The sequence below is a fragment of the Pygocentrus nattereri genome, chromosome 25, assembly GCF_015220715.1.
Source record: "Pygocentrus nattereri isolate fPygNat1 chromosome 25, fPygNat1.pri, whole genome shotgun sequence".
NCBI classification, from domain to species: Eukaryota; Metazoa; Chordata; class Actinopteri; order Characiformes; family Serrasalmidae; genus Pygocentrus; species Pygocentrus nattereri.
The window spans coordinates 5,711,536-5,732,076 of NC_051235.1; the positions used below are offsets into that span (position 1 = coordinate 5,711,536).

General features: G+C 41.2%; 1 protein-coding gene across 1 annotated transcript in view; it reads left to right on the top strand.

The window, feature by feature from the left end:
- The window catches only part of add3a (adducin 3 (gamma) a), a 178,464-nt gene that overhangs the window by 20,463 nt on the left and 137,460 nt on the right, over positions 1 to 20,541 (top strand). The window contains exon 2 of the mRNA XM_037534541.1: positions 19,395 to 19,440. The gene's annotated coding sequence lies outside the window, so the exon portion shown is untranslated. The remainder of the gene's footprint in view (positions 1 to 19,394; positions 19,441 to 20,541) is intronic.

The following is a 20,541-nucleotide window of genomic DNA, read 5'->3' on the forward strand; positions in this document are numbered from 1 at the left end:
CTTGTCTTGTTCTGGGCTAAGAAGGTAGAATAAAACACTGCAAGTGGCGTCATACTGCACGACGCCCAATATCACATAGGCTTCCCACAATAAACATTAGTGTAGGAGGAACGTCATGATAAATTACAGCTTTCTAAGTTTCAATTCATTTCAGTAATAATTAATTATGTTTTTAGCCTTTATCCTTTGATATGTCGGCGAAAAATCATCAGGCCTTCTTAGCTCCAGGCAGCCGTAGTGGAGACGCTCACAGATACCTCAGTGCTGCAGGTCACTGGCTTATCTGACCACAGTCCCCACTGCATCACTGTTTCCACTGAGGATGTGCATGCTGAGGGAACTGATAGCGTGTGCGCGAGGTGACTGATAGTCCCTGTCAGGCTCATTCCCTGCTACGCATTTGTCCACTTTTGCCTCAGAAACAGGAAACAGATTCCACATCCTCTTCCAAAGAGACTGGTTGGACAGGACGTGGCCTTGTTTTTGCATTGAGGATGGACAGTGATGCTCTCAGGGGCCGACAAGCTAACGCGCGTTTGACACCCCCTTTGAAATGAGAGCAAGTGTGTGGTGTCATTTGCTTTCCCTCCGCTCATTCTCATGTCTCTGTGTTGTCTCGAGGTCACTTTGCATGATATTTGAAGATGAGGAACAGCATTGACTGAGGCTGAGATGTCATACACCATTGTTTGAGGGGAGAGATAAGAAGGTTGACCCAGTGATGTTCAGAGCTTCGTCTCCATGGTGATGGAAGTGTTGTGGATAAGTCTGGCAGGGGAGAAGCTGATAAAGCAGTTATGTTCACCATATGTAAAGAGTCCGGCACGGCGGCTCTTTTGCCTCGTAGTAAGAAGGGTCTGGGTTCGACTCCCCGGCCGGGAACCAGGGTTCTTTCTGTGTGGAGTCCGCACTGGGATAGGCTCCAGCATCCCCCACGATCCAGGAGGCTAAGCAGAAAAGTCAGTCTAATATTTTAATCCTAAAATTTGATTGGCTGAGCTGCGTTTGAAGCCGCTGTAACATACGCTTACCTCACAATTGAATTGAATGGTAATTGAACTATTTTTGACCCTGTTGCTGCTCACCTGGATCACAGAGTGACCTGATAAAGTAATCCAGGTCTTCTTAAGCGAAGGTGCTGACAGCGGTTAAAGGATTGCTCTCAGATTAAACAGCAAAAGTACTTACAGCATCAGGGATGTCAAACTGGGGACCTTCTGGACTTCAGATATGAGCATTTACCCTCATATGACACTCTGAGTTGAGTTCTTGAAGGCCTTGCTAATTAGAACTGAATCAAGTGTGCTTAATGAGGCAGTGTGCTGAAGTCTGCAGTGTTTTGGCCTGCAAGGACTGGACCCTGACACTTGTGTGCAGCATGATTCCCTGTAAAACTGCCATAAAAAGTAGAAAATGTGTCCTGGATGTCTTGCATGCTTCAAATCTCTGTGTTTTGGTCAGATCTGCCATAAGTAGGATTAAACTCAGGCTGAATCGCAAACAGCTCCCTACTGGCTTCTACACTCAAACAGTGTGTCCAGTGTTTAATTATGCAAACATGGCTGTATCTGAAATGGCTATTTGTTAAATGGTGCACGGTTTGGGTGCAGGAGCCCGTATTTTAATTCAGGACGAAGTGCTGTTGTGCTACTATGTTGGGAGCTGTTTGAGGATTTGATTGCATTCAGCCACAGGAGCATTAGGGAGGTCAAGAACTGATGTTGGAGGATTAGTTCTGGGTCACTGGTCGACATTCCAGTGCTAGGGGGCTTTAAGCCCAGTCCCATTTCACCCCTCACCCCTACCACTGAGCCCTTAGCCCTCTGTTATGCGCGTTCACGTCTAGAAGGAGGGTGTCCCAATTCTTGTTAAGATAGAGGGGTAGTTCCGGCTACATAGGGGTAGTTCTCTTCTTCATAACAAGCATAAAAAATTGCCAATAGCATGCTAATGTCTCAGTAGCTAGCTGGCTAACTTTCCCGTCCCACCTTAAATAGTCCAGCAGTTCTGATGCCTGAAGCGCCAGAATGTAAAAGCTGCTCCATTTAAGGTGGAACGGGAAAATTCGAACAAGAATCTGGTGAATATCTGACTTCAGCTTTATATCACTGAAGAACTTTGGGGGGGTGGGGTGGGGTGGGCAGGGTAGCTGAACTTTACCCTCCTCTGCTGTCACTGCAGAAGGTCAGGGTCGCCTACAGAGCAGCTCTAGTAGCTTAGGCTACTAGAGGCTCATATGCGGCTGCTCCAGAGCGCCCCCTTTTATTGGTCAGAGAGCAAACTGTGTACTTTTACTTTTACTCAGAAGAGGAATCTACTTCTTACTCAGTCCCACTTTAGCTATGCATATTGAGTTACTGAGTCTCTTCTGGGTTTAATTTTACTCTTTCAGCAGCTGAGCTGCTTTACTGTTGCTTACGCCTGTCGCCTCACAACAAGAAGGGTTCGATTCCCTAGCTGGGTGACCAGGGTCCTTTCTTTGTGGAGGTTGCATGTTCTCTTTCCTCCCACAGTCCAAAGAAATACACTCAGGCCAATCAGAGATGCTAAATTGTCCCTAGGTGTGAATAGGTAAGGGAACGTAGAGAACAGAGCCTAAAATTGGGTTCCTGTGCTAATAGGAACCTTTTACAGCTATGTGTTTAGTTGTTTTGGCTAGATTATTTAAGTAAATCATTAATAATTATTACTTAAATTAAGTAGCACTGGCCACCCCCATCTAGCTAACACCCACTCACAGTATATCAGTATTGCTGTTATGAGAACGAGGCCAGTACAGCAGTCAATGTCACTACAGGATGCATCTCTTTTGGCACCAAAGTCTGAAATTTCACTTTGCATTATAGAGCGAGTGTCACCTGGTTGTGAAGTGTGCTGGGGGGTCAGAAGTGGGCCGAGAGGGTGATCTGTCAGACCAGTCAACAGGAACAAAGTCTTTACTGTCGTCGTGCAGGTCAGTAACCCGCTGAAGTCAAACGTCCCATACTTTTACAGCGTCTCTGATCTTTGAAGGCCTGGTTATTGGCCTTGGCAAGGAGCCAGGAAGCATGTCCCGGGGCATTCGTTTGAAAAGGAGCGAGACGCTGGGGAGCTTTTGATCTGGAAGGTTGTGCAGCTGTTTGAATCTCATTTCCCTCCATGTTCTGCATTATGGAGCAGAAAGAGCCAAGCTAGATTCTGCAGGGCAGTGGGGCGAATAAAATTATCACCCTTCTCTATACAAAGGGGTGTAAATGGGGTGAGTGAAAAAGTTGTAGCCCAAGGTTTTTATATTATTGTGACAAGTAACAAGTAACATGTTGAATCTGGCTAACAGTTGTGCTGTGCATGCAAACTCCTTGCAATACTTGTATTGTTAGTTGGTATTATTTAAAATTATACACAGATCAGGCCTAACCTTATGACCATCCAGGTTTCTATGCCCATTGTCCATTTTATCAGCTCCACTTACTATATAGATGCACGTTGTAGTTCTACAGTTACAGACTGTAGTCCATCTGTTTCTCTGATACTCTGTTACCCTGTTCTTCAGTGGTCAGGACCCCCATGGACCCTCACAGAGCAGGTACTATTTGGGTGGTGGATCGTTCTCAGCACTGCAGTAACACTGACGTGGTGGTGGTGTGTTAGTGTTAGTGTTGTGCTGGTACGAGTGGTTTTTAAACACTGCGTCCACTCACTGTCCGCTCTATTAGACACTCCTACCTGGTCACCACCACACAAACTATTACTTTGTTGCACCAAACTACATGTGCTCTCTATGGATAGGACCTCAAACTCTACTGCACAGTCGCATTGACTTGTACTCATCTATGTGTCGTTTTTTCATTCCTCATTGGTGTTCAAGGTGTTGCTAGGCCATTGCTAGGTTATCTCAGATGGTTGCTAAGGTATTGCTAGACTGTTGCTATGGTATCCTCTATGTGTCGTTTTTTCATCCCTTGTTCCTCACATAAACCCCCATTCATTTTTCAACAACACGTTGCTAACCCTTGGCTACTCCCTACAAACAACTAAATAAACCCCGTACACCATGGAGCAATTTAGCAGCCACATGGGATACCATAGCAACTGTCTAGCACCACCTTAGCAACCACCAGGGATACTATTGTAACTGCCTAGCAACAACCTAGCAGGAGGTAGAAACCATTTGAGCTGCACAACCAAGCACAACAATTTCTGGAATGAACTTTCTTGTATTTCTTGTATTTTAAAGTCAGTGTTTTTTCTTGTCGTATAATAAAGAGATAAAAGATATTACAGAGATATCAGAGATAACAGATGCTGGGTGTACAGGGGAGGGCACTGCTTTAACGAAAAATTTTGCAGACGTGCAACGAGTTGACTAATCTAATATTTTGTCTATGGATATCAGGTATAACAGATTTTTGTTTGGTGCTGAAAAAATTTAATTTGTGGGGTCAGAGTTAGTGTCAGAGGTAGGGCTGGGTGATAGAACAATAACGATAATTATTGTGATATAACTTTCCTTGATAGAGCGATAAGAAAGGTTTGATAAGTTTTCAGTATAGTACACCATCACACTTCCACGTTTCAGCGGCAGCCCTGGTGGTGTTTTCTACTGCAAGGAAAGCTTCACTACTTTGCTGTCGCCAGGAGAGGGCGCACTTCTGAGTTCTTCGACATGATTAGAGAGGGAGGGGCGACGAGTGAAATGAGTCTTTAGTAATGTTTGAAAGTTATACATTCCCTGTTTGAGTGGAGCGACCGGCGATCTGCTCTCCTGTGACCAAGTCTGATTGACCTCTTTACTTACATCCTAACAAGTTTTAGCAGCGTTAAATCACGTCTGCTCCGGTCATAGTTTAATAATAGTGCATTCCCAAGCAATGAAAGTGAAAGAAAGACGTGGGTTCATGTGAGTTACTGAGGAAGTTGTGAGGTATTGGAAAGCGGGAGAATGCTAGCTTTTCATGCTAACTGTTTTTAGCAGCAGGCTAACTTGAAGCAACACTCCATCACTCGCACAACATGACAAATTGATGATACTGTAGAATAGAGAAATCCAGTCGTCTGCTAGCTGGTGCTTAAGTACTGTGAATGCTCTGACATGGATGTGGTAGGAGTGACGGCAGCAAGACGGTCTGATCCAACCCTGATGTACCAAACCAGCTGATGTTTGCTGTTCGTACTAAGTTGACGTTGTTGAGAAATTAAACAGTTTAGCTGTTTTTGGCCACTTGTTTAGCCTTTGTAACGGGACAGCCGAGCGCTCATCACCAGACGGCTAAAAATAATGTTTTCCTTTTTAAACTATGACTCTTACGAAAATTGTAAAAACTTTCTTCTACTGTCCCATCACAGATTTGTGAAATGTGCCGCTGTTTTCTGAGTGTTTGTGAAGTTCTGACCATAAAGGATAGCGTAAAACAGCAATTAACCACCAGGGGCAAAACTCAGCCTTCAAATTGAAAGAAATAATGATTTGATATTTATCGCGATAATGTATCGATATCGAACGATATGAATTTTGTTTATTGTGGTAACATTTTTGCCCATATCGCCCAGCTGTAATCAGGGCATGATATGAAGGGCACTGGCCTTGTTTGTTTGGCAGGCTTGCGGGTGCTCACGAGTGACATTTGGGCTCGGTTCAAGCCATTGCACTGATTTGCATAGACAAAACACAAGAGCGCTCATGCAGAAGGAATTAAAGTGTACAGGAAGAGGACGAGGGCCACCACCCTAACCACCGTTATCTGTGCATGTGTATGTGTGTGTGTGTTCGTGTGTGTGTGTCATGGTTCAGGAGGCATCGATATGTCTCGTGTCAGTTCAGTTTTATCTCTCCCAATTGGCTTTGACCTTAATGGTGCTCCCCTTTGTTTAAAGCTCCAATCAGGAATTGCTGACCGAGCGCCGTGGCCACCCTGAGGCTCAGTCTGCGTTTATTAACAGGGCACAGGACACAGATTGTGTGCTTTAGTTTGTGAGTGGACGAATTACAGCACTGTAATTCGACATATTTCAGCAGTAAAACGTTTGATATCTGCAGTTTGCAGCTTTAGTTTTGCACTGAAGTCACATTATTTAAGTAGTTAAAAATTCCAGGTGGGTGCTAAGGTGTTGCTAGGCTGTTGCTGTGGTATCTCAGGTGGATGCTATGGTGTTGCTAGGCTGCTGCTATGCTATTCCAGGTGGTTGCTAGGATGTTGAAAGGCTCTTGCTATGGTATCCCAGGTGGTTGCTAAGGTGTTGTTAGGCTTTTGCTATGGTATCCCAAGATGATGCTACGGTGTTGCTAGGCTGTTGCTAGGACATCTCAGATGGTTGCTAAGGTGTTGCTAGGATATTGCTATGGTATCCCAGGTGGTTACTAACGTGTTGCTAGGCTGTTGCTATGGTATCCCAGGTAGTTGCTAAGGTGTTGCTAGGCTGTTGCTATGGTATCCCACGTGGTTGCTAAGGTGTTGCCAGGCTGTTGCTATGATATCCCAAGTGGTCCGTGCAATGTTGATAACCTGTTATGTGCGTGATAATATGTTTGATGTGCATCTTTTTTTGTGTTTGAAGTTGTGTTTGAACAAATGCTGCACAAAAACTGTACGCATGATAGGTCCCAAAAACACAAGTACCCTATTCCCCTGAGGACTTTACAGTCTTTCAGAACTATGTGGCTCTAGTTTGAAACTGTGACTCCTAAAAATGGTGCCAGAAAAAGTGTAGAATAATAACACAAAGAACAAAAGAATTAGGGACTTAACAATACAGCACATTATACTGTACTAAGCTTTATCACTGTATTTATCGCTCATTGTATCGCATCTAGTTTATGACTATTGTGTTAGCTTGGAGCTAACATATTAGCTCGTGGTTAAAGCGTTTAGCCCCAATATTGTGTTAGATAGTGTACGTTTATAATGTTGAATATCAGTGAAAACGTTAACATGTCTTATTATTTTTACTGCATCAAGACACTACCATATCGGAAGGAATTCTGAATATTTTGAATCGTTATAGCCCTAAGAAGTATGGATAAATTCCATCTTGGAATCTTTCTGGGAAATGAGCTACATTTGGGATAATGTATAAATTAGATTATTGCCTGAAGATGATTTTTTTTAGCCTTCACAGCTGCCCTGCTTTACTGTAACAGGCTGTGAAAAAACATCAGTGCTGCTAGACTGTGTGTGTGGTGCAGGGTGGGGCTGGGTGAGAGGGGGATGGGGAGTGGGGGGGTGAATGGGGATTACAAAGGTCACTACGTGTTTACAACTTTAACACTGACCTTTTCCCCAACAACAGTTCCTGGCTGGCCTCAATTTATGAGTAGGCTACTTAGTATGGAAGAGTTTATGTAGCTTAAGCAGGCTTCTGCAGTGTAAGCAAGCATTTGAATTCTTCCAAATGTCCCTGCCTGGATTTCTTTACAAAGCAAATCCCAGTTTCATTAATAGTCCAGTCCCTTTAACACAATAGATAAACATTACTGGCTAAAATAGGAAAGGTAAGGAAACTCTCGCTGACATGAAGCATACACAGTTTGTTGCCTCCGGTTCATGAGAAATCCAGCCTGTGTTTTATGTGTGAGAGAGTAGAGGTTGACCTTGCAGGACTTCCTCTGAGCACTCAAACCCTGCCTGAACTCTGAGGAAAGCCAGCGTGAGGTGAATATAGATTGTAGAAAATGACGGACTTTACTGTCAGGGGAACGTGAGTCAATACAACCGGTAACTGTTAAAGGAAATTACAGTTCCTCCAGTTCTGTTTGGCCTTGCAGATGTAGGGGTGGGTGCTTTACGCAGTGAAACTTTCATGCAACTAGTTGCATGTCATGAGTTGCCAGCAACATAATTTCTGTGCAACTTGACAGTTACAGGAACCAATTCAAAAATAAAATTGCATGCAACACATTCAGTTTTCCTTATAGTACTCTAATAGTTAGCATGTCATGAGTTGCCAGCAACATAATTTCTGTGCAACTTGACAGTTACAGGAACCAATTCAAAAATAAAATTGCATGCAACACATTCAGTTTTCCTTATAGTACTCTAATAGTTAGCATGTCATGAGTTGCCAGCAACATAATTTCTGTGCAACTTGACAGTTACAGGAACCAATTCAAAAATAAAATTGCATGCAACACATTCAGTTTTCCTTATAGTACTCTAATAGTTAGCATGTCATGAGTTGCCAGCAATATAATTTCTGGGCAACTCAACAGCCTCAGGAAACAGTACAAAAACAAAGTTGCTTGCAACACATTGTTATCCTAATGTATTCTAATAGTTAGAATGTCATAAGTTGCCAGCAATATAATTTCTGTGCAACCTGACAGCTACAGGAAGCAGTTCAAAAACAAATTTCCATGCAACACATTCAGTTATTCTAATAGGTAACCAGATTAGCAATGTGTATTTTTGATATATCGCATTTTATACAGAAGTCATTTGTGAGGTGTTATATACATGTTTATCATCTTTTTGTCATTTTATTTCTGTCTGTGGCCTCTTTTCCACTGCAGAACTAAATGGTTCTGAGTACAGAGATTAACCGTTCCATTGGCTTTTCAACACAAACACAGTTCAACACGGAACGCTTAAAAACTGGGCTTGGTGTGTTTTTTCGACACAGAACTGTTCGATGGATTGATGTAACAGCATAGCTATTAGCTGATTAGCTCTATGTCGATGTTGGTATACTTACCGCCGCTCTCAGACGAAAACCCTGTATCTCCATTTTTGTTGTTTTTCAGTTTTTGACATGATTTGAAAATGCATGTTGTCCTTTTACATTGTGTGTAATTGTCCTGATGAATGGACCAAAAGAAACCCAAACTTGGAAAGACGTCTGGTTCCACTGACTGACATTAAAAGTAAAGTAGTTTTTCCTTTTCCTGTGAAGTTACCATTTTTGAGATACGAGGTTTTCTTCCGACAACAGCAAGTTTAGAAGATAAAGACTCAAGTCTGAACAAGCAAAATCGTGCAGCTGGTGTTGGAGGAACAGAAAGCTGAAATTAAACCTGTTCTGTGGTGTTCTGCTCATGCTAGCTGGCTCCTCTCTCCTAGCTAACTTAGCTGAATTGATCCAAACACTCGAGTAAAGGTTTGATTCGACTAACTTGTGCTCTGCTGTCACAAGTACAGATGAGAAAAACTTAGAACAGTGAGAGCGAAGTCGATTAATCAGTGTTGGAGTGCCAGAGTGGCGTGACTGCTAGGCTAAGCTAACGTTTGTGTCAAGTGCCTCCCACAGCAGTGCTATGCCTAAAAACATCCAATTAGAGGATTGAGACTCGTGTCTCAAAGTGCACATTTGAATGTCTGGTGTTGAACTTACAGAAAAATAAAAAATACACTTGTTCTGTGGCGCTTTGAGCTGCACCCTGCTGGGCGACGCTAATGCCAGGCCGGTTAGCTGGCTGGAGGTTCAGCTCACTGCAGTACAGGCCTGGTTTCAGTACCTCGTGGTGGGAGCTGTGTGTGTAGCTTATAGCCAGCCACTCTATCGTGTAGTTTTCTTTAGCATTTCCATCTGTAGGAAACAAAGAACTTTTCTATTTGTTGAGTGTATGTTAACCCTTTAAAAATGAGTGAAAATGAGTGTTTAAGTAACGTTGCGGTTGAAGCGTACTTGCTACATGGCTTATTCTGTCGTAGAAGCACAAGAATGTCATCGCTGACCACTTTTCAGTCTTCCCATCTCATCTCTCGGTCTGTCTACATATGTGATAGCCACCACAGCACCAGCTGGCCACGTCAAACCTCTGCTGGGTTGCTTGAATCTTACTAGCTAAGCTAACTCGGAAAGAGGAGCCAGCTAGCGTTAGCCTAGCTAAGAGTCTACAGCTCCGAACACCACAGAACAGATTTAATATCAGCCTTCTGTCTCTCCAGTGCCAACCACTCGAGTTCTCTTCCTCAGATTTGAGTCATTCTGATCCAAATTTGTGTCGGTAAAGCTTTCGTTAGTCAGAATTGAGCTGTCTGTGGGGAGCAGAGCTAGCTAAGCTAATACTAACCATCTACTCTCTCCTGCTTAGCAGCGCCATTTAAAAATTAGAAATGGTAGTTAGATTGAAACGCTGACATTTGTTGAGTGGTGGATTTAAAATTGTTAATTTTTTTTGTTTATTTGGTGCCCGTGTGAGTGACCTGAGTTCATTTGGGTTTGAAATAACACAGGACTGTGGTGGCAGGATATCAACACGAACTTGAAACAAAGCAAACAGCTATGTCATTCTGTCATGTCCATGTGGAAATACCACCGGAATGGTTACCCTCAGAGCTGTTCGCCCCTTTAATGGAAAAGAGGCTTTTGTCTGCTATTGGACTGATATGAACGTATGCATGGAATCAAGTGCTTTCATAAAATGGATGAAAGTTATTTTCAAGGATTTCAACCATCAAATTGATCTTATTTTAAAGAATCAAATATAACAAATGTGAACAAATGTATTGTGCAAGCTTTAGACATTTAATCTAGAACAACCAGAAAAAGTTCATATGCATCGCTGTTTAGCTTAGCGCATACGTGCTATTAGAATCCCATAGGGGTGCTAGAAATGACATTAGCACAGATGTTTTTTTTTTTCTTGGTCAGATGTTTTTGACCAAGATTTGGCTTGAACTGTTGGCCTAGTTCTGATAGTTTAGGATTGTTTACTAATTTATTGACTGTTGGTATTATTATTATAATGAATGGCCTAAATACATGGATATGTTTACCTGTTATTTTGGCTCACTGTGGCCCATCATTCTGTGTGACGCTAACTGCTATTCAAATTTCTTAATTTTCATATATTTCACCTATCAAATTGATCCAATTTTGTTGAATATTTGGTGCAGCTCTACCCAAGACACAAGTTGAGTACTACACTAAGCTGACTGTAAATTTGAATTTTAATAAATCATGACTGCCCTTTCTCTAAAAGTCATTGCAGGCCTCACTCTGCCTTTTATATCGTGTTTGCCGTCTCTGGTGCCTGAACTGTTTCTGTTTGCCTGCCATGTTGCGTCAGTGCATGCTGACCGACCACTGTTATACTGTTGCAGGTGTATCTGGCGTACGAGGGTGATGCTGTTTGTCAAGCTCTGTCTCGTTTAAGAAGAGTCAACAGAAACCAGATTAGAGGCTTTTAGCGAGCGCTGCAAGGAACACGCGATCGCACAGCAGCGCAGACGCCCCACACTGAACCGCCGCTATCAGAGAAAACGGTTTATTAAGTGCTCAGAGCTAATGGTGCATGAATTTCACAAAAGTATGCAGACATATCCTGCTGCCGAGTTCGGATTGTCTGGTGTTTGACCTCCTTCTTGCTTCCTAGGCTTTCGTAATTGCCCGAATGCTTTATGAATACGTTTGAAGGTAGAGTGTGTTTGTGGGCATGACCTGAATACACGAATATGCCTGACCTTTTAACAGCTACCGCAGTGCTTCCTCCTCAGGCTGATGGATGGATGTCTCCGGTGAGAGCAAGAAGGAAGCATACTGAAGTGGTTTAGTGAACACATACCTGGCCATTAATCCTGACCCGTTTGTCCTGCCTGAGCAGACTTCCTCTCTACGCCTTGACGGATCGTCTCTGGATTCAATTTAGCTCTAGTGTCTCTGAATCTTTTATGAGCAGGGCCGTTCAAACAGCCAATTAGCTGTTTGATGATGGGGGGCTGGGACACCTCAGCCAGGTCCAGATCAATTTATGACCTCATTTAATGATTACTTGCATCAGAGGGGAACCCTCTGGGCCTTCTAGGCCTTTGGCAAAGGCCTAATGATTTCTGTGAAATAATGTAGCTTGTTTATATTTAATAGATTCTTGTTTACATTCTGTAGGACTATTATTTCATTGTTATGTTTTAGTTGGAAACACAAGGATTATAGTAGTGTCTAGGTAGATACAGCCAAGCAAGCTCTCCCATTGGTTAAGACTTCAGGAGCTGAACTGAAGGCCTGATACATGACGTTAACCACTAACATAATTAGGAACTGATGGTGGAATCAACCAATCAGGTTTGGGTTTACAGTGGGTGGGGCTAGATTTGTGAGAATAAACATCTTTCTAGGAATTCTTGAAGTGCTAGAGACGTCACAGGCTGTGAATACGAGCTGTTGTGCTAAAGCTCTACTGTACGATTCCCTGTAAATTTGCAGTGCTGGGATAGGCTCCAGCACTCCCCACGACCCAGCCTAAACAATGCCATTTGTCCAGCAGTACAGTGATGCTATACCTTTGCTTGAAATCATAGCAGTTCATTCCTGCAAACCATTTTACATATGTTTTTCATTTTTTGACATTATTTGAAAAAGGCAGTTGCCCTTTATGTTGTATCAAAATTTCATGATGAACCGACCAACAGAAATGGTCCAAAATTACTAGGAAAAAATATTTCTTTTACTTTGGGTACACCATTAACTATTTAGGCCTTTACCCAGGCAGGATCAAGGTCTAGGATGTGCCTGTTGTAAAAAAAAAGTGTGCCACTAATCTTATTTGACTGATATAAGAGAAAGAACTAGCTTAGCATGGTGGCTACACCACAAGGTCTCAGTGTTTCAATGAACAGCAGAGCCAAGACTTCCCTGGACCTGATGCTTGACATGACTGCCAGCCAGAGCTCTGTATGTGTGTCTGCCTGAAGCTCTAATGATCCACCATTGCATAAGCGCCCCCTTAGCTGGTGGAGGATGTGCCCTTTGCGCTTTAATGAAGTCATCTGCAGGCCAGTCCGCACCCCGACCCCGAAACCCCCTCCAGTTCTGACTGTGGCTTTGCTCTGTAAAGATAGAAACGCTCATTGTGTTGGGTCACTTCAAAAGCCAAGCGGCTAACACTCTTACATAATGAGTGCGGTGAAGACCAGCAGCATCTCTGACCAGCGACAGTAGCCATCACAACACTGGTCGGTTATGTTACATAAGGGGCGCGGTTATCTAACTGACTCTGACCCCAGCCAGGATCTACAGCCTCGGGCTATATCTGAGTGACCGGTTAGAGGATATAAACCCAAACTTGATCAAACTAATTTAGAATTTATCGTAGTGTTTATTTGCTTGTGTGTTTAAAAAACAACAGGCCACCTTTAAAGTTTGATTGGGCGCTGACCTGGCCTTGTCCTGTGGGGACACACTTTCACACAGACTGCTGTCCGCAGCATTCTTTGAAAGGCCTGACTGAATTTGCTGAGTGGAGCGCTTCCTGAATGCAGCATCCCTTTCTGAGCTCTGCTGGCTCTTTCAGCATGACTGTTGAATTTAATCTGTGGTTTAAAGTTGGTGTTGCTTTTTAAATCGAATCATTCAGCAACATTATGCTGTAATGTTTGCTAGCACAGTTCAAAACACACTTTATGGACAAAAGTATTGGGACACTTACACGTTAGACCCAAAGGGGTTTGTTGGGGTTGAGGTGAGGGGCAGTTAACTTCTTCCACACCAAACTCACCCAGTCGTGACTTTATGGACCTTGCTGTGCACTGGGGCTCAGTCATGCTGGAACAGTAAAGGTTCTTCCCCAGTCTGTTCCTACAAAGTTGGAAGTGTACAAATGTGTACTGAAAAACAACCCCATATCATTATGCCTCCTCCACCAAACTTTACAGCTGGCACAGTGCAGTTAGGCAGGTAACGTTCGCCTGGCATTCGCCAAAACCCAGACTCGTCCATCAGACTGACGGATAGAGAAGCGTGATTCGTTACTCCACAGAATACGTTTCCACTGCTCCAGAGTTTGTCTTTGGTTTGAGAAATTAGTAACAATTTACTCTTTCCAGCAAATTCTCTTCAGATTTTCAGATTTACAAATGTGGTTCAGCACATTGTGAAGTTTTTCAGAGTTATCCCAGTACGATGATGATGGTGAATATTTGAAGTGGAGACTGCCTTTTTTATGCCAGCATCTTATTTGAATTATCTGTTCCACCTTAAATGGTGCAGCAGTTGTATTCTGGCACCTCACTGCTGCAGCACTTAAGGTGGAGCGATAAATTCCAGTTTGAAGCTTGCGAATAAAAAGTCAACTTCAGCACAGTTAGACATTTGATGATGTATGGAGTTTATACGGCAGAAAACGGATCCAATCCAGAGTCCCGTCTACAAGTAGACTCTCTCTACATTTCTTCCACTCAGAGCCTCGTGTCTGTCCAAGTCATGAGGTTCAAGTCAGAGTCCGAGACACCGGTGTTGAAATCAAAGTCCGCATCTCTACGGTTGGCACTCTACGCTCAGCTGAAAACAAAGTGCACTGAGCACTGGAAGTAGACTCATCGGTCCCAAAGCGGCCTGCTCTTTGCGACTTTCCTGAGCCTTTGTTGTAGAGAGGAGAAAACCCGTCTCCTAACTGTACAGACATACTGCACCCATTATGGTCTGCGGGGGTGGGCTTCACTCAGCATGTGTTTACACAGATGTGTTTGAGCGCAGATGACACAGATGGTTATCGTAATGTCTGTGTACGTGTGCATGGTTCCCAGAGCACTCCAGGCATGATCTGGGGGTGGGAATGAGGCTAACCCAGAAAAGAATAGAGCTCTCAGACTGGATAGATGGGAAAAGGGAGAGACCCTTACGGTCCTCACCTTTCCACGCTCACTCTGTGACTCTTTTATTGGCAATGCTGCACAGCTAGAGCCAGGAATTATGAAAGTATTTATCGCTATCATGATTAATTTGTCACAGTACGCTTCTCAGTATTGTGTATTGTGGATATTGTCAGTACTTAAAACACACTTTCGCACTGCATATGAAAACGAGCAACATCAGTGCTAATTGGATTTAGTGTAGCACTGTATCAAATGTAGTATGTGCTAAATTTTGCGCTTCTTCATCTGTTGCAAATGACGTGATAAAAAAATAAATATTGTGATATGTTGTGTATCATGACAACTTACTGAAGTATCTCGATATTATAATTTTGACATAACGCCCAACTCTATGCACTCATGCTAGTATTTGGTACAGTTGTATACGCATTTTAAACAACTTAAAATCCGGGGCTTATTGCATACTATTTTATTGTCAGATAATCAAGTGATTATTGAATCAAATAATCAATTATTTGGATTATGAATTGCTCAGTTACCAAATACCTCTTATGTAGCTATCAGCTTTTAAATTTAGCTTGAGGTTGTTTTATGCATTTGCTAAATAAGAATGAAGACAATTAAGATGAATAGCTAATAAAAAAATTCACTGTTTTAATAAACTTTCCTGCTATTACTAACGATAAATAAAACAATATATTCTGTCTGTCAAAATGTTAAATCAAGGATGTAGTAGCAATAAAATATAACAAAACTAAATCACTTCCCTCTGTGGTTCACCAATCACATGGCCTTATCTACACATAAACGTCACACAAACAATAAACAACACAAACATGAGCGTGGATCACTGCGTTCTCTCCGTTATTTAATCCCACTTTCTGAGAGCAATATTCTTAAAATAGTGTCATTTTGGACAGTATCTTTCTTAAACTGCCGCACTGTCATGGTACCAAATCCAGTCCAGCAGCGATGTTGAATGGTGGTGCCATTGATATGACTAGCTGAGCCCAGTGTGAGCCCACATCTCCAGCCTTAAGTGTGAGTTGTGTTCAAATTCAGCAAGCAGTGCCGAACGTTTGTGAACTTGTTCTTTATGAATAGTTCAATTTTTATGGTGACCCTTCGTCCAGCTGCCCTGCAAGTTCGCGGAGACTTACCTCCTGAAACTGTTTGCGAGTGGTGGCAAACGTAGCATTGAACTCGAGGCCAACTGGAAACAGCTGTTTTCAAATGTTCTCCAGTGTTCGCTGAATTTGAACACACCTGTGGCCTCAACGTTAAGACAGAGATGCAGTGTTTAAAACTGGGAATGTTATCTGGAAAGTGAACAGGGTCGCTGTGAACAGTAGTTACTTGCTTCTCTATTCCGCCTCATTAACGATTCCAGAGAGCAGCATTTCGGGAATAGATGTTACAGCTCAGCTCAGAACAAGAAGTCGGTCTTTTAACATTAACATTAGCTGACTAGCTCGTCAGCACAGCTAACGTACCAAGATGAATTCATCCAGTGAGGTGACGTCTTTCCTCTTCAGATGCTCCAACATGGAGGATGTGCTCCCATGCCAGCTAAGCTCAGCTTCACCAACAGCACAACTGATCTTTTTTTCGGAGTTTAGCATAAAATGCTTTCACATTTTTCATTCGTGAGGCTGCCATCGCGCTTTTGTTAACACTTCAATAAGTGGTGATGTTTAAACATTCCTACTCAGCATGACAACCATGCGTGATGACGTCACCAATTTATCGACTAATAAATTAGCTGGCCACTAATTTGGTCACGATTTTAGTCGACTGAGTTGATTAATCGTTGCAGCCCTATTAAATACTAACGCTTATTATTCAGTAACTGCAGGCACTTCAGTACAAACTGCCTGAGCTATTCTTTGGTTATAGATGTGTGTAATGAAACTTTGAGACCATGGCCATTAAAGGGGTTCAGTTCTGTATGAGTTTTGATTCTAAAGTAAAGATTTGGTTCTATTTTTGATATTTTATGTCTTAATAATGTCTTGATTCTACGGAGCTGAATTGCCAAACACAGATTCTTTTGGCTTTGGTAAATAAAGGTTCTCACATAACTTTTGGTGCTTGCCAACTGCGTAAACACTCCAACAGAATAAACCCCAAGCTTCACGAATTTATAAGCAACTTTAGAAAAAAGCCCTTTGGGTGTGGCTGGTTGCATAGTATAAATTAAAAACACAAGCACTGCTCACTGCTGCTCATCTCAATCTGACAGGACTCACGTGATGCTGGTTGTCATAGTAACGTTTACTCTAAGTAGTTCTCGACGCATGTGTGTAATTTTGATTGGATTCCTTGTAGTGAGCATGCAAACGGAGATTTTTCATCAGATTGTTGAGTAGATTGAGAATATAAGCACCTCAGTCTAAGACTACCGTATAATCTAAATGTATTTAATCGGATTGGCAAAAATATTTGCATGTAATGAAAGCGACAGACTAACCCTGTATTAGTGCTCACACATTCTCTCTGTGCAGGGTTTACAGGAAGAGAGAGAAGGAATGTTCTGGATCCTTTGACTATAATCTCCCTCTCAGCTGATAAGTGCCGGGCTGTGTGTGAAGGATGGCACGACTGTGGTTTAAAGCGCTTCCTCCAAATTCATATTTAGGCTTTGCAGTCTTTTAATATTCCTGCCTTGTGTTTTGAACTCCAGCTTTCATCTCTGGCATTCCGAAGGTTTGGAAAGATAACAAGGCAGCTCAGAATGTGAGAGCAGGCTTACCTAGTAATTTCGAGTGTGGCACGATATGGCCAGGCTCTCAGATGAAAACTCTAGTTGCTGTAGTTTTGCGATGAAAAAGACTGTAAACGCTACTGTAAACGCTACTCTTGCCTTAAGATGTAATTGTGCATGGAAAAGACACGAATTTCCACAACCAACATAGTATTTAAAGCAATAGCTTCTTATTATACAGTATCACTGACAACAATTTATTTCTCTGGATGTGGAGGCTTTTCATAAGCTTACCACAAGATTTGTAATTATTTGGCTCATTGTAACTTTTGTAATCGTAAGACGTGTAACTGTAAGCTTCGCTTGGTAAACATAAGCTTCGTTATCATAAGCTTTGTTGTTGTAAGCTTCATATTCATAACCTTCATACTCATAAGCTTTGTAATTGTAAGCTTGATAATTGTGACCGTGGTAACCATTCATTGTCATAACTTGTCAAGTTTTGTATGCATAGTCATTGCAGTTGTAAGGTTTATAATTGTAAGCTCCGTATTCTCAAGCTTTGTAATCATAAACTGTGTTATCGTAAGCTTCGGAATCGAAAGCTTTGTAAGATGAGTAATTGTAAGCTTTAGTGCAAGTGTTTTTTTTTTTTATCATAATCTTCGTAATTGTCGGTTTTGTAATAATAAGCTTCCTAATCGTTAGATTTATAATCATAAGCTTTTTTATCATGAGCTTTGTAATCATAAGCGCATTATCATAAGCTTTATAATTGTAAGCTTTATTGGAAGCTTTGTAATCATAAGCTTTATTGGAAGCTTTATTATAAACTTTGTAATCATAAGTTTTTTTAGGCTCTGTAATTGTAAACTTTATTGTGAGCTTAGTTATCATAAGTTTTATTGTAAGCTTTGTTATCATAAGCTCTGTAATTTTAAGCTTTATCATAAGCTTTGTAATCATAAGCTTTATTGGAAGCTTTATTATAAACTTTGTAATCATAAGTTTTTTTAGGCTCTGTAATTGTAAACTTTATTGTGAGCTTAGTTATCATAAGTTTTATTGTAAGCTTTGTTATCATAAGCTCTGTAATTTTAAGCTTTATCATAAGCTTTGTAATCATAAGCTTTATCGTAAGCTTTGTAATCATAAACTGTAATCATGAGCTTTATCATAAGCTGTCATATGCTATGTAATCGTAAATTTTATCGTAAGCTTTGTTATCGTAAACTTTGTCATTGTAAGTTTTATCATAAGCTTTGTTATCATAAATTTTGTAATCGTAAACTTTACTGTAAGCTTTGTTATAATAAGCTCTGTAATCGCAAACTTTATCGTAAGCTTTATCAAATTCTGTAATCGTAAACTTTATCATAAACTTTGTTATCATACATTTTACAAATGTAAACTTTATGGTAAGCTTTGTTATAAATTTTTTAATCGTAAACTTTATCGTAAGCTCCATAATCGTAAATTTATCGTAAGCTTTGTTATCATAAACTTTGTATTTGTAAGCTTTATCATAAACTTTGTAATCGTAAGCTTTATTATAAGCTTTATTGTAAGCATTATTGTAAGCTTTATTGTAAGCTTTGTAATCATAAGTCTTACTGTTAACTTTGTTATCATAAGCTTTAATATAAGCTTTGTTATTGTACATTTTTCATAAGCTTTATTATAAGCTTTATAATTGTAAGCTTTATCGTAACTTTCATTATCATAAACAGCTGTTGAAATCTTAGCAATTGTAAACGTCATTATTATAAACTTGGTAATCATAAGATTTGTTATTGTAAGTTTAGTACATCATAAACCTCATTAGCATAAGCTCCATAATCAATGATATAATCAGTATTAAGCTTTCTAATTATAGATTTTGTAAGCTTCATAATCGTTAGCTTCTTTATTGTTACCTTTATTTTAAAGTTTGCAATTGAAAGCATCGTAATAGTAAGCTTTTTATAAGTGTCGCAAGTTTTTAAGCGTCACAGTAGTAAGTTTTGTAACTGTAATCTTTGCATTTGTAATGTTTTCAATTACACCTTTGCATCTTTATATCATCTTGATAAGCATATCTTTATATTGTAATCAGTGTGTTTGTAATTCTTAGAATCATAATCTGTATCTATTTCATCTCAGACATTACTATCAAAATAACTTTTATGTCTTTGTCTGTTCTGCAGGTGAGACAGCATTGCAGACGGTGGGACAGTCGTCCACTCACAGCAGGTAGGGCTATATAAAGCTCAGCTTCCACAGAGAGAGATGACCACCACAGCTTCTATAAGGCTGACCTGGGCTCAGGTTTTGCATCTTGTCTGAGCAGAATGAAGTGGACTGTAACTAAACCGAGCCTCGATCAGCCCATTTATTCAGGGTTGCTGATGTATGTGGACTGAAAGTTTAGCTGGGCAGATCAGATGTGACGATCAGTGATGGGAATTTGAAGACCATCAGTCTGAAGCTGGACATTTCTGTATTGTTAGGTTTTTTCCTTCTCCTGTATAGATATATATATGTATTTATAGCTGCTGTCAGAACAAAACCTACTGCGATTTTGTCATGGAAAGGTTGTTTTTAGGCACAATGCAAAGTCCTGCTATAGTGGCACCACTCTTCTTGTTCTTGGGCTGAATCCTAAATGGCTCCCTGCTCCCTACATAGTGCACTACATAGGAATTGTAATACTGGCTCCTGCAGCCCAGTGATGGAAGATACAGCTAAGAAATAGTCATCTGGGATTCAGCATCACATCCACACTTGATAAATGATGCACTGTTTGACTGTAGAGGCTAGAATTTCTGAACTTTCATAGCTAGAACACTATTTAGGGAGTACAGAGCTGTTTGGGATTCAGCCTGGGTTTGACTTCTGACTGAAACATGAACATTTGAAGCACGTAATACATTCAGGTGACATTCTTTAGACTTTTATACAGCCGGTTTACAGTGAATCATACATTAATTCAAGCCTGTAATTTTAACGATGGGGTTGTTTAGCATCTCTCTCTCTCTCTCTCTCTCTCCCCCTCCTCTCTCTCTCTTGCTTGCTCACTCTCTGACCTCTTCAGTTGTGTTCGGAGACTTTCGGAGTGACGTGGATTTAGTAAAGTCAGGCTGGCGACACGAACTACACGCCTGGAAAAGCACTAACGGTGCTTCTAATGACCACAACCATATTTCCCTCCAAAACCGCCGGTTTTATAGACTTTACTCCTCTCCCTCTTGCTCTGTCTCTCCCTCCCTTAGCTGGCTTAATGTCCTCTATGATTTATTGATGAACCATAAACACTTACTTTCAGAGAGATGCTTAAAATTGCGTGTCTACGTG